The sequence below is a fragment of the Ostrea edulis genome, chromosome 10, assembly GCF_947568905.1.
Source record: "Ostrea edulis chromosome 10, xbOstEdul1.1, whole genome shotgun sequence".
Classification (NCBI taxonomy): Eukaryota; Metazoa; Mollusca; class Bivalvia; order Ostreida; family Ostreidae; genus Ostrea; species Ostrea edulis.
The window spans coordinates 885,711-900,257 of NC_079173.1; the positions used below are offsets into that span (position 1 = coordinate 885,711).

A 14,547-nucleotide genomic window follows, 5' to 3' on the forward strand; every position below is an offset into this window, starting at 1 on the left:
TAGTGCCAGTTCAACGAGTCTAATACATCAGTTTTACAGTAGTATTTTTGTCGAGATCGGTCCATTTCGTACAGTTTTTTCAATATACCTGATTAATGTATTTCCAATGTTTTTATATATCCTAATATCCCTGGTTTCATAGATGGGCAGAAACTTTACTGAATGAAAATACTCAAAGTATTTTAGGAGATAGTGCCAGTTCAACAAGTCTATTCCATCAGTTTTAGAATAGAATTTTTGTCGAGATCGGTCCATTCCGGTCAGGTTTTTCAATATGCCTCATTAATTTATTTCCTATGTTTTTATATATCCTAATATCCCTGGTTTCATAGATGTGCGGAAACTTTACTGAATGAAAATACTCAAAGTATTTTAGGAGATAGTGCCAGTTCAACGAATCTATTCCATCAGTTTTAGAGTAGTATTTTTGTCGAAATCGGTCCATTTCGGCCAGGTTTTTCAATATACCTCATTAATTTATTACAAATAATTTTATATATTCTAATAGCCCTTGTTTTACAGATGTGTAGAAACTTTACCGAATGAAAATACTCAAAGCATTTTAGGAGATAGTGCCAGTTCAACGAGTCTAATCCATTAGTTTTACGGTAGTATTTTTGTCGATATCGGTCCATTTCGGCCAGGTTTTTCAATATACCTCATTAATTTATTACAAATAATTTTATATACTCTAATAGCCCTGGTTTTACAGATGTGCGGAAACTTTAGCAAATGAAAATACTCAAAGCATTTTAGGAGATAGTGCCAGTTCAACGAGTCTATTCCATCAGTTTTAGAGTAAAATTTTTGTCGAGATCGGTCCATTCCGGCCAGTTTTTTCTATATACCTCATTAATTCATTACAAATATTTTTATATGTTCTAATAGCCCAGGTTTTACAGATGTGTGGAAACTTTACCGAATGAAGATACTCAAAGCATTTTAGGAGATAGTACCAGTTCAACGAGTCTATTCCATCAGTTTTAGAGTAAAATTTTTGTCGAGATCGGTCCATTCCGGCCAGTTTTTTCAATATACCTCATTAATTCATAACAAATATTTTTATATACTCTAATAGCCCTGGTTTTACAGATGTGCGGAAACTTTACCGAATGAAAATAATCAAAGTATTTTAGGAGATAGTGCCAGTTCAACGAGTCTATTCCATCAGTTTTAGAGTAGAATTTTTGTCGAGATCGGTCCATTTCGGCCAGGTTTCTAAATATACCTTTTTAATTCATTACAAATATTTTTATATATTCTAATAGCCCAGATTTTACAAATGTGCGAAAACTTTACCGAATGAAAATACTCAAAGTATTTTAGGAGATAGTGCCAGTTCAACGAGTGTATTTCATCAGTTTTAGAGTAGTATTTTTGTCGAGATTGGTCCATTCCGGCCACGTTTCTCAATATACTTCATTAATTCATTACAAATATTTTTATATATTCTAATAGCCCTAGTTTCAGAGATATGCGGAAACTTTACCGAATGAAAATACTCAAAGTATTTTAAGAGATAGTGTCAGTTGAACGAGTCTATTTCATCAGTTTTAGAGTAGAATTTTTGTCCAGATCGCTCCATTCCGGCCAGGTTTTTCAATATACCTCATTAATTTATTTCCAATATTTTATATATTGTAATAGCCCTAGTTTCACAGATATGCGGAAACTTTACCGAATGAAAATACTCAAAGCATTTTAGGAGATAGTGCCTGGTCAACGAGTCTATTCCATCAGTTTTAGAGTAGAATTTTTAACGAGATCGGTCCATTTCGGCAAGGTTTTTCAATATAACTCATTAATTTATTACAAATAATTTTATATATTCTAATAGCCCTAGTTTCACAAATATACTGAAACTTTACCGAATGAAAATACTCAAAGTATTTTAGGACATAGTGCCAGTTCAACGAGTCTATTCAATCAGTTTTAGAGTAGAATTTTTGTCGAGATCGCTCCATTTCGGCCAGGTTTTCAATATACCTCATTAATTTATTACAAATAATTTTATATATTCTAATAGCCCTGGTTTTACAGATCTGCGGAAACTTTACCGAATGAAAATACTCAAAGCATTTTAGAAGATAGTGCCAGTTCAACGAGTCTAATTCATCAGTTTTAAAGAAAAAATTTTGTCGAGATCGCTCAATTCCGGCCAGTTTTTACTATATACCTCATTAATTCATTACAAATATTTTAATATATTCTAATAGCCCTGGTTTTACAAATGTGCAGAAACTTTACCGAATGAAAATGCTCAAAGTATTTTAGGAGATAGTGCCAGGTCAACGAGTCTATTCCATCAGTTTTAGAGTAGAATTTTTGACGAGATCGGTCCATTTCGGCAAGGTTTTTCAATATAACTCATTAATTTATTACAAACAATTTTATATATTCTAATAGCCCTAGTTACACAAATATGCTGAAACTTTTCCGAATGAAAATACTCAAAGTATTTTAGGAGATAGTGCCAGTTCAACGAGTCTATTTCATCAGTTTTAGAGTAGTATTTTTGTCGAGATTGGTCCACTCCGGCCGGGTTTCTCAATATACCTCATTAATTCATTACAAATATTTTTATATATTCTAATAGCCCAGATTTTACTGATGTGCGTAAACTTTACCGAAGGAAAATACTCAAAGTATTTTAGGAGATAGTGCCAGTTCAACGAGTCTATTCAATCAGTTTTAGAGTAGAAATTTTGTCGAGATCGCTCCATTCCGGCAAGGTTTCTCAATATACCTCATTAATTCATTACAAATATTTTTATATATTCTAATAGCCCTAGTTTCATAGATATGCGGAAACTTTACCGAATGAAAATACTGAAAGTATTTTAGGAGATAGTGTTAGTTGAACGAGTCTATTTTATCAGTTTTAGAGTAGAATTTTTGTCGAGATCGGTCCATTTCGGCCAGGTTTTTCAATATACCTCATTAATTTATTACAAATAATTATATATATTCTAATAGCCCTGGTTTTACAAATCTGCAGAAACTTTACCGAATGAAAATACTCAAAGTATTTTAGGAGATAGTGCCAGTTCAACGAGTCTATTCCATCAGTTTTAGAGTAGAATTTTTGTCGAGATCGGTCCATTTCGACCAGGTTTTTCAATATACCTCATTAATTTATAACAAATAATTTTATATATTCTAATAGCCCTGGTTTTACAGATATGCGGAAACTTTACTGAATGAAAATACTCAAAGCATTTTAGGAGATAGTGCCAGTTCAACGAGTCTGTTCCATCAGTTTTAGTGTAAAATTTTTGTCGAGATCGGTCCATTCCGGCCAGTTTTTTCTATATACCTCATTAATTCATTACAAATATTTTTATATATTCTAATAGCCCAGGTTTTACAGATGTGCGGAAACTTTACCGAATGAAAATACTCAAAGTATTTTAGGAGATAGTGCCAGTTCAACGAGTCTATCTCATCAGTTTTAGAGGAGTATTTTTGTCGAGATCGGTCCATTTCGGCCAGGTTTTTCAATATACCTCATTAATTTATTTCCAATGTTTTTATATATCTAAATAGCCCTGGTTTCATAAATGTGCGGAAACTTTATTGAATGAAAATACTCAAAGTATTTTAGGAGATAGTGCCAGTTCAACGAGTCTATTCCGTCAGTTTTAGAGTAGTATTTTTCTCGAGATCGGTCCATTCCGGCCAGGTTTTTCAATATATTTAATTAATTAATTACGTATGTGTTTATATATTCTAATAGCCCAGGTTATACAGATATGCAGAAACTTTACCGAATGAAAAAACTCAAAGTATTTTAGGAGATAGTGCCAGTTCAACGAGTCTATTCCATCAGTTTTAGAGTAGCATTTTTGACGACATCGGTCCATTCCGGCCAGGTTTTTTAATATACCTCATTAATTTATTTCCAATCTATTTATATCTTCTAATAGCCCTGGTTTCACAGATGTGCAGAAACTTTACCGAATGAAAAAACTCAAAGTATTTTAGGAGATAGTGCCAGTTCAACGAGTCTATTCCATCAGTTTTAGAGTAGCATTTTTGACGACATCGGTCAATTCCGGTCAGGTTTTTCAATATACCTCATTAATTTATTTCCAATCTGTTTAAATAGTCTAATAGCCCTGGTTTCACAGATGTGCGGAAACTTTTCCGAATGAAAATACTCAAAGTATTTTAGGAGATAGTGCCAGTTCAACGAGTTTATTCCATCAGTTTTAGAATAGTATTTTTGTTGAGATCGGTCCATTCCGGCCAGGTTTTTCAATATACCTCATTAATTTATTACAAATATTTTTATATATATGCTAATAGCCCTGGTTTTACAGATGTGTGGAAACTTCACCGAATGAAAATACTCAAAGTATTTTAGGAGATAGTGCCAGTTCAACGAGTCTATTCCATCAGTTTTAGAGTAGTATTTTTGTCGAGATCGGTCCATTCCCGCCAGGTTTTTCAATATACCTCATTATTTCATTTGCAATATATTTACATATCCTAATAGCCCTGGTTTCATAGATGAGCGGAAAGTTTACCGAATGAAAATACTCAAAGTGTTTTAGGAGATAGTGCCAGTTCAACGAGTCTATTCCATCAGTTTTAAAGTAAAATTTTTGTCGAGATCGGTCCATTTCGGCCAAGTTTTTCAATATACCTCATTAATTTATTTCCAATATTTTTATATATTCGAATAACCCTAGTTTCACAGATTTGCGGAAACTTTTCCGAATGAAAATACTCAAAGAGTTTTAGGAGAAAGTGCCAGTTCAACGAGTCTATTCCATCAGTTTTAGAGTAGTATTTTTGTTGAGATCGGTCCATATCGGCCAGGTTTTTCAATATACCTCATTGATTTATTACAAAAATTTTATATATATATGCTAATAGTCCTGGTTTTACAGATGTGCGGAAATTTTACCGCATGAAAATACTCAAAGTATTTTAGGAGATAGTGCCAGTTCAACGAGTCTATTCCATCAGTTTAAGAGTAGTTTTTTTGTCGAGATCGGTCCATTTCGGCCAAGTTTTTCAGTATACCTCATTAATTTATTACAAATAATTTTATATATTCTAATAGCTCTGGTTTTACAGATGTTCAGAAACTTTACCAAATGAAAATACTGAAAGCATTTTAGGAGATAGTGCCAGTTCAACGAGTCGAATCCATCAGTTTTACAGTAGTATTTTTGTCGAGATCGGTCCATTTGGGCCAGGTTTTTCAATATACCTCATTAATTTATTTCCAATGTTTTTATATATCTTAATAGCCCTGGTTTCATAGATGTGCGGAAACTTTACTGAATGAAAATTCTCAAAGTATTTTAGGAGATAGTGCCAGTTCAACGAGTCTATTCCATCAGTTTTAGAGTAGAATTTTTGTCCAGATCGGTCCATTCCGTCCAGGTTTTTCAATATACCTCATTAATTTATTTCCAATATTTTTATATATTCTAATAACCCTAGTTTCACAGATTTGCGGAAACTTTACCAAATGAAAATACTCAAAGAGTTTTAGGAGAAAGTGCCAGTTCAACGATTCTATTCCATCAGTTTCAGAGTAGTATTTTTGTTGAGATCGGTCCATTCCGTCCAGGTTTTTCAATATACCTCATTAATTTATAACAAATAATTTTATATATTCTAATAGCCCTGGTTTTACAGATATGCGGAAACTTTACTGAATGAAAATACTCAAAGCATTTTAGGAGATAGTGCCAGTTCAACGAGTCTATTCCATCAGTTTTAGTGTAAAATTTTTGTCGAGATCGGTCCATTCCGGCCAGTTTTTTCTATATACCTCATTAATTCATTACAAATATTTTTATATATTCTAATAGCCCAGGTTTTACAGATGTGCGGAAACTTTACCGAATGAAAATACTCAAAGTATTTTAGGAGATAGTGCCAGTTCAACGAGTCTATCTCATCAGTTTTAGAGGAGTATTTTTGTCGAGATCGGTCCATTTCGGCCAGGTTTTTCAATATACCTCATTAATTTATTTCCAATGTTTTTATATATCTAAATAGCCCTGGTTTCATAAATGTGCGGAAACTTTATTGAATGAAAATACTCAAAGTATTTTAGGAGATAGTGCCAGTTCAACGAGTCTATTCCGTCAGTTTTAGAGTAGTATTTTTCTCGAGATCGGTCCATTCCGGCCAGGTTTTTCAATATATTTAATTAATTAATTACATATGTGTTTATATATTCTAATAGCCCAGGTTATACAGATATGCAGAAACTTTACCGAATGAAAATATTCAAAGCGTTTTTGGAGATAGTGCCAGTTCAACGAGTCTATTCCATCACTTTTAGAGTAGTATTTTTGTCGAGATCGGTCCATTCCGGCCAGGTTTTTTAATATACCTCATTAATTTATTTCCAATCTATTTATATCTTCTAATAGCCCTGGTTTCACAGATGTGCAGAAACTTTACCGAATGAAAAAACTCAAAGTATTTTAGGAGATAGTGCCAGTTCAACGAGTCTATTCCATCAGTTTTAGAGTAGCATTTTTGACGACATCGGTCAATTCCGGTCAGGTTTTTCAATATACCTCATTAATTCATTTCCAATCTGTTTAAATAGTCTAATAGCCCTGGTTTCACAGATGTGCGGAAACTTTTCCGAATGAAAATACTCAAAGTATTTTAGGAGATAGTGCCAGTTCAACGAGTTTATTCCATCAGTTTTAGAATAGTATTTTTGTTGAGATCGGTCCATTCCGGCCAGGTTTTTCAATATACCTCATTAATTTATTACAAATATTTTTATATATATGCTAATAGCCCTGGTTTTACAGATGTGTGGAAACTTCACCGAATGAAAATACTCAAAGTATTTTAGGAGATAGTGCCAGTTCAACGAGTCTATTCCATCAGTTTTAGAGTAGTATTTTTGTCGAGATCGGTCCATTCCCGCCAGGTTTTTCAATATACCTCATTATTTCATTTGCAATATATTTACATATCCTAATAGCCCTGGTTTCATAGATGAGCGGAAAGTTTACCGAATGAAAATACTCAAAGTGTTTTAGGAGATAGTGCCAGTTCAACGAGTCTATTCCATCAGTTTTAAAGTAAAATTTTTGTCGAGATCGGTCCATTTCGGCCAAGTTTTTCAATATACCTCATTAATTTATTTCCAATATTTTTATATATTCTAATAACCCTAGTTTCACAGATTTGCGGAAACTTTTCCGAATGAAAATACTCAAAGAGTTTTAGGAGAAAGTGCCAGTTCAACGAGTCTATTCCATCAGTTTTAGAGTAGTATTTTTGTTGAGATCGGTCCATATCGGCCAGGTTTTTCAATATACCTCATTGATTTATTACAAAAATTTTATATATATATGCTAATAGTCCTGGTTTTACAGATGTGCGGAAATTTTACCGCATGAAAATACTCAAAGTATTTTAGGAGATAGTGCCAGTTCAACGAGTCTATTCCATCAGTTTAAGAGTAGTTTTTTTGTCGAGATCGGTCCATTTCGGCCAAGTTTTTCAGTATACCTCATTAATTTATTACAAATAATTTTATATATTCTAATAGCTCTGGTTTTACAGATGTTCAGAAACTTTACCAAATGAAAATACTGAAAGCATTTTAGGAGATAGTGCCAGTTCAACGAGTCGAATCCATCAGTTTTACAGTAGTATTTTTGTCGAGATCGGTCCATTTGGGCCAGGTTTTTCAATATACCTCATTAATTTATTTCCAATGTTTTTATATATCTTAATAGCCCTGGTTTCATAGATGTGCGGAAACTTTACTGAATGAAAATTCTCAAAGTATTTTAGGAGATAGTGCCAGTTCAACGAGTCTATTCCATCAGTTTTAGAGTAGAATTTTTGTCCAGATCGGTCCATTCCGTCCAGGTTTTTCAATATACCTCATTAATTTATTTCCAATATTTTTATATATTCTAATAACCCTAGTTTCACAGATTTGCGGAAACTTTACCGAATGAAAATACTCAAAGAGTTTTAGGAGAAAGTGCCAGTTCAACGATTCTATTCCATCAGTTTCAGAGTAGTATTTTTGTTGAGATCGGTCCATTCCGGCCAGGTTTTTCAATATACCTCATTAATTTATTACAAATAATTTTATATATTCTAATAGCCCTGGTTTTACAGATATGCTGAAACTTTACCGAATGAAAATACTCAAAGCATTTTAGGAGATAGTGCCAGTTCAACGAGTCTATTCTATCAGTTTTAGAGTAAAATTTTTGTCGAGATCGGTCATTTCCGGCCAGTTTTTTCTATATACCTCATTAATTCATTACAAATATTTTTATATATTCTAATAGCTCTGGTTTTACAGATGTGCGGAAACTTTACCGAATGAAAATACTCAAAGTATTTTAGGAGATAGTGTCAGTTCAACGAATCTATTCTATCAGTTTTAGAGTAGAATTTTTGTCGAAATTGATCAGTTCCGGCAAGGTTTTTCAATATACCTCATTAATTCATTACAAATATTTTTATATATTCTAATAGCCCAGGTTTTACAAATGTGAGGAAACTTTACCGAATGAAAATACTCAAAGTATTTTAGGAGATAGTTCCAGTTCAACAAGTCTATTCCATCAGTTTTAGAGTAGAATTTTTGTCGAAATCGGTGAGTTCCGGCAAGGTTTTTCAATATACCTCATTAATTCATTACAGAGATTTTTATATAATCTAATAGTCCAGGTTTTACAGATTGCGGAAACTTTCCCGAATGAAAACACTCAAAGTATTTTAGGAGAGAGTGCCAGTTCAACGAGTCTATTCCCTCGGTTTTAGAGTGGTATTTTTATTGAGTTCGGTCCATTCCGGCCAGGTTTTTCAATATACCTCATTAATTTATTACAAATATTTTTATATATATGCTAATAGCCCTGGTTTTACAGATGTGCGGAAACTTTACCGAATGAAAATACTCAAAGTATTTTAGGAGATAGTGCCAGTTCAACAAGTCTATTCCATCAGTTTTAGAGTAGAATTTTTGTCGAAATCGGTGAGTTCCGGCAAGGTTTTTCAATATACCTCATTAATTCATTACAGAGATTTTTATATAATCTAATAGTCCAGGTTTTACAGATTGCGGAAACTTTCCCGAATGAAAACACTCAAAGTATTTTAGGAGAGAGTGCCAGTTCAACGAGTCTATTCCCTCGGTTTTAGAGTGGTATTTTTATTGAGTTCGGTCCATTCCGGCCAGGTTTTTCAATATACCTCATTAATTTATTACAAATATTTTTATATATATGCTAATAGCCCTGGTTTTACAGATGTGCGGAAACTTTACCGAATGAAAATACTCAAAGTATTTTAGGAGATAGTGATAGTTCAACGAGTCTATTCCATCAGTTTTAGAGTAGAATTTTTGACGAGATCGGTCCATTTGGGCCAGGTTTCTCAATATACCTCATTAATTTATTTCCAATATTTTTACATATCCTATTAGCCCTGGTTTCATAGATGAACGAGAAGTTTAACGAATGAAAATACTCAAAGTATTTTAAGAGATAGTGCCAGTTCAACGAGTCTATTCCATCAGTTTTAGAGTAGAATTTTTGTAGAAATCGGTCCATTCCGGCCAGATTTTTCAATATATCTAATTAATTAATTACATATGTGTTTATATATTCTAATAGCCCAGGTTATACAGATATGCAGAAAAATTTACCGAATGAAAATATTCAAAGCGTTTTAGGAGATCGGTCCATTCCGGCCAGGTTTTTTAATATACCTCATTAATTTATTTCCAATCTATTTATATCTTCTAATAGCCCTGGTTTCACAGATGTGCAGTAACTTTACCGAATGAAAATACTGAAATTATTTTCGGGGATAGTGCCAGTTCAACGAAAACCTTTACCGAATGAAAATACTCAAAGTATTTTAGGAGATAGTGCCAGTTCAACAAGTCTATTCCATCAGTTTTAGAGTAGTATTTTTGTCGACATCGGTCCATTACGGGCAAGTTTTTTAATATACCTCATTAATTTGTTTCCAATCTATTTATATCTTCTAATAGCCCTGGTTTCACAGATGTGCAGAAACTTTACCGCATGAAAATACTGAAATTATTTTCGGAGGTAGTGTCAGTTCAACGAGTCTATTCCATCAGTTTTAGAGTAACATTTTTGACAAGATCGGTCCATTCCGGCCAGGTTTTCCAATATACCTCATTAATTTATTTCCAATCTGTTTAAATATTCTAATAGCCCTGGTTTCACAGATGTGCGGAAACTTTACCGAATTAAAATACTCAAAGTATTTTAGGAGATAGTGCCAGTTCAACGAGTCTATTCCATCAGTTTTAGAGTAGTATTTTTGTTGAGATCGGTCCATATCGGCCAGGTTTTTCAATATACCTTATTGATTTATTACAAAAATTTTATATATATATGCTAATAGTCCTGGTTTTACAGATGTGCGGAAACTTTACCGAATGAAAATACTCAAAGTATTTTAGGAGATAGTGCCACTTCAACGAGTCTATTCTATCAGTTTTAGAGTAAAATTTTTGTCGAGATCGGTCATTTCCGGCCAGTTTTTTCTATATATCTCATTAATTCATTACAAATATTTTTATATATTCTAATAGCTCTGGTTTTACAGATGTTCAGAAACTTTACCGAATGAAAATACTGAAAGCATTTTAGGAGATAGTGCCAGTTCAACGAGTCGAATCCATCAGTTTTAGAGTAGTATTTTTGTCGAGATCGGTCCATTTGGGCCAGGTTTTTCAATATACCTCATTAATTTATTTCCAATTTTTTTATATATTTTAATAACCCTAGTTTCACAGATATGCTGAAACTTGACCGAATGAAAATACTCAAAGTGTTTTAGGAGAAAGTGCCAGTTCAACGAGTCTATTCCATCAGTTTTAGAGTAAAATTTTTGTCGAGATCGGTCCATTCCGGCCAGTTTTTTCTATATACCTCATTAATTCATTACAAATATTTTTATATATTCTAATAGCCCAGGTTTCACAGATGGGCGGAAACTTTAATGAATGAAAATACTCAACGTATTTTAGGAAATAATGCCAGTTCAACGAGTCCATTACATCAGTTTAAGAGTAGTTTTTTGTCAAGATCGGTCCATTTCGGCCAAGTTTTTCAATATACCTCATTAATTTATTACAAATAATTTTATATATTCTAATAGCTCTGGTTTTACAGATGTTCAGAAACTTTACCAAATGAAAATACTCAAGGCATTTTAGGAGATAGTGCCAGTTCAACGAGTCGAATCCATCAGTTTTACAGTAGTATTTTTGTCGAGATCGGTCCATTTGGGCCAGGTTTTTCAATATACCTCATTAATTTATTTCCAATCTTTTTATATATCTTAATATCCCTGGTTTCATAGATGTGCGGAAACTTTACTGAATGAAAATTCTCAAAGTATTTTAGGAGATAGTGCCAGTTCAACGAGTCTATTCCATCAGTTTTAGAGTAGTATTTTTGTTGAGATCGGTCCATTCCGTCCAGGTTTTTCAATATACCTCATTAATTTATTTCCAATATTTTTTTATATATTCTAATAACACTACTTTCACAGATTTGCGGAAACTTTACCGAATGAAAATACTCAAAGATTTTAAGGAGAAAGTCCCAGTTCAACGTGTCTATTCCATCAGTTTTAGAGTAGTATTTTTGTTGAGATCGGTCCATTCCGGCCAGGTTTTTCAATATACCTCATTGATTTATTACAAATATTTTATATATATGCTAATAGTCCTGGTTTTACAGATGTGCGGAAACTTTACCGAATGAAAATACTCAAAGCATTTTAGGAGATAGTGCCAGTTCAACGAGTCTATTCAATCAGTTTTAGAGTAGAATTTTTGTCGAGATCGCTCCATTTCGGCCAGGTTTTTCAATATACCTCATTAATTTATTACAAATAATTTTATATATTCTAATAGCCCTGGTTTTACAGATATGCGGAAACTTTACCGAATGAAAATACTCTAAGCATTTTAGGAGATAGTGCCAGTTCAACGAGTCTATTCTATCAGTTTTAGAGTAAAATTTTTGTCGAGATCCGTCATTTCCGGCCAGTTTTTTCTATATACCTCATTAATTCATTACAAATATTTTTATATATTCTAATAGCCCAGATTTTGCAGATGTGCTTAAACTTTACCGAATGAAAATACTCAAAGTATTTTAGGAGATAGTGCCAGTTCAACGAGTCTATTCCATCAGTTTTAGAGTAGAATTTTTGTCGAGATCGTTCCATTCCGGCCAGGTTTTTCTATATACCTCATTAATTTATTTACAATATTTTTATATATTGTAATAGCCCTAGTTTCACAGATATGCGGAAACTTTACCGAATGAAAATACTCAAAGTATTTTAAGAGATAGTGCCAGTTCAACGAGTCTATTTCATCAGTTTTAGAGTAGCATTTTTTTCGAGATTGGTCCATTCCGGCCAGGTTTCTCAATATACCTCAATAATTCATTACAAATATGTTTATATATTCTAATAGCCCAGATTTCACAGATGTGCGGAAACTTTACCGAATGAAAATACTCAAAGTATTTTAGGAGATAGTGCCAGTTCAACGAGTCTATTCAATCAGTTTTAGAGTAGAATTTTTGTCAAGATCGCTCCATTTCGGCCAGGTTTTTCAATATACCTCATTAATTTATTACAAATAATTTTATATACTCTAATAGCCCTGGTTTTACAGATGTGCGGAAACTTTACCGAATGAAAATACTCAAAGCATTTTAGGAGATAGTGCCAGTTCAACGAGTCTATTTCATGAGTTTTAGAGTAGTATTTTTGTCGAGTTGGTCCATTCCGGCCAGGTTTCTCAATATACCTCATTAATTCATTACAAATATTTTTATATATTCTAATAGTCCAGATTTTACAGATGTGCGGAAACTTTACCGAATAAAAATACTCAAAATAGTTTAGGTGATAGTGCCAGTTCAACGAGTCTATTCAATCAGTTTTAGAGTAGAATTTTTGTCGAGATCGCTCCATTTCGGCCAGGTTTTTCAATATACCTCATTAATTTTTTACAAATAATTTTATATATTCTAATAGCTCTGGTTTGACAGATGTGCGGAAACTTTACCGAATGAAAATACTCAAAGCATTTTAGGAGATAGTGCCAGTTCAACGAGTCTATTCCATCAGTTTTAGAGTAAAAATTTTGTCGAGATCGGTCCATTCCGGCCAGTTTTTTCTATGTACCTCATTAATTCATTACAAATATTTTAATATATTCTAATAGCCCAGGTTTTACAGATGTGTGGAAACTTTACCGAATGAAGATATTCAAAGCATTTTAGGAGATAGTACCAGTTCAACGAGTCTATTCCATCAGTTTTAGAGTAAAATTTTTGTCGAGATCGGTCCATTCCGGCCAGTTTTTTCTATATACCTCATTAATTCATTACAAATATTTTTATATATTCTAATAGCCCAGATTTTACATATGTGCTTAAACTTTACCGAATGAAAATACTCAAAGTATTTTAGGAGATAGTGCCAGTTCAACGAGTCTATTCCATCAGTTTTAGAGTAGAATTTTTGTCGAGATCGCTCCATTTCGGCCAGGTTTTTCAATATACCTCATTAATTTATTACAAATAATTTTATATACTCTAATAGCCCTGGTTTTACAGATGTGCGGAAACTTTACCGAATGAAAATACTCAAAGTATTTTAGGAGATAGTGCCAGTTCAACAAGTCTATTCCATCAGTTTTAGAGTAGTATTTTTGTCGACATCGGTCCATTACGGGCAAGTTTTTTAATATACCTCATTAATTTGTTTCCAATCTATTTATATCTTCTAATAGCCCTGGTTTCACAGATGTGCAGAAACTTTACCGAATGAAAATACTGAAATTATTTTAGGAGGTAGTGTCAGTTCAACGAGTCTATTCCATCAGTTTTAGAGTAACATTTTTGACAAGATCGGTCCATTCCGGCCAGGTTTTCCAATATACCTCATTAATTTATTTCCAATCTGTTTAAATATTCTAATAGCCCTGGTTTCACAGATGTGCGGAAACTTTACCGAATTAAAATACTCAAAGTATTTTAGGAGATAGTGCCAGTTCAACGAGTCTATTCCATCAGTTTTAGAGTAGTATTTTTGTTGAGATCGGTCCATATCGGCCAGGTTTTTCAATATACCTCATTGATTTATTACAAATATTTTATATATATATGCTAATAGTCCTGGTTTTACAGATGTGTTGAAACTTTACCGAAGGAAAATACTCAAAGCATTTTAGGAGATAGTGCCAGTTCAACGAGTCTATTCCATCAGTTTTAGAGTAGTATTTTTGTTGAGATCGGTCCATTCCGTCCAGGTTTTTCAATATACCTCATTAATTTATTTCCAATATTTTTTTATATATTCTAATAACACTACTTTCACAGATTTGCGGAAACTTTACCGAATGAAAATACTCAAAGATTTTAAGGAGAAAGTCCCAGTTCAACGAGTCTATTCCATCAGTTTTAGAGTAGTGTTTTTGTTGAGATCGGTCCATTCCGGCCAGGTTTTTCAATA

At 32.9% G+C, this 14,547-nt stretch overlaps 1 protein-coding gene across 2 annotated transcripts in view; it reads left to right on the top strand.

Moving 5' to 3' along the window:
- LOC130050842 (uncharacterized) overlaps positions 1 to 14,547 on the top strand; it is a 152,972-nt gene that overhangs the window by 86,945 nt on the left and 51,480 nt on the right. The window lies entirely within an intron of this gene.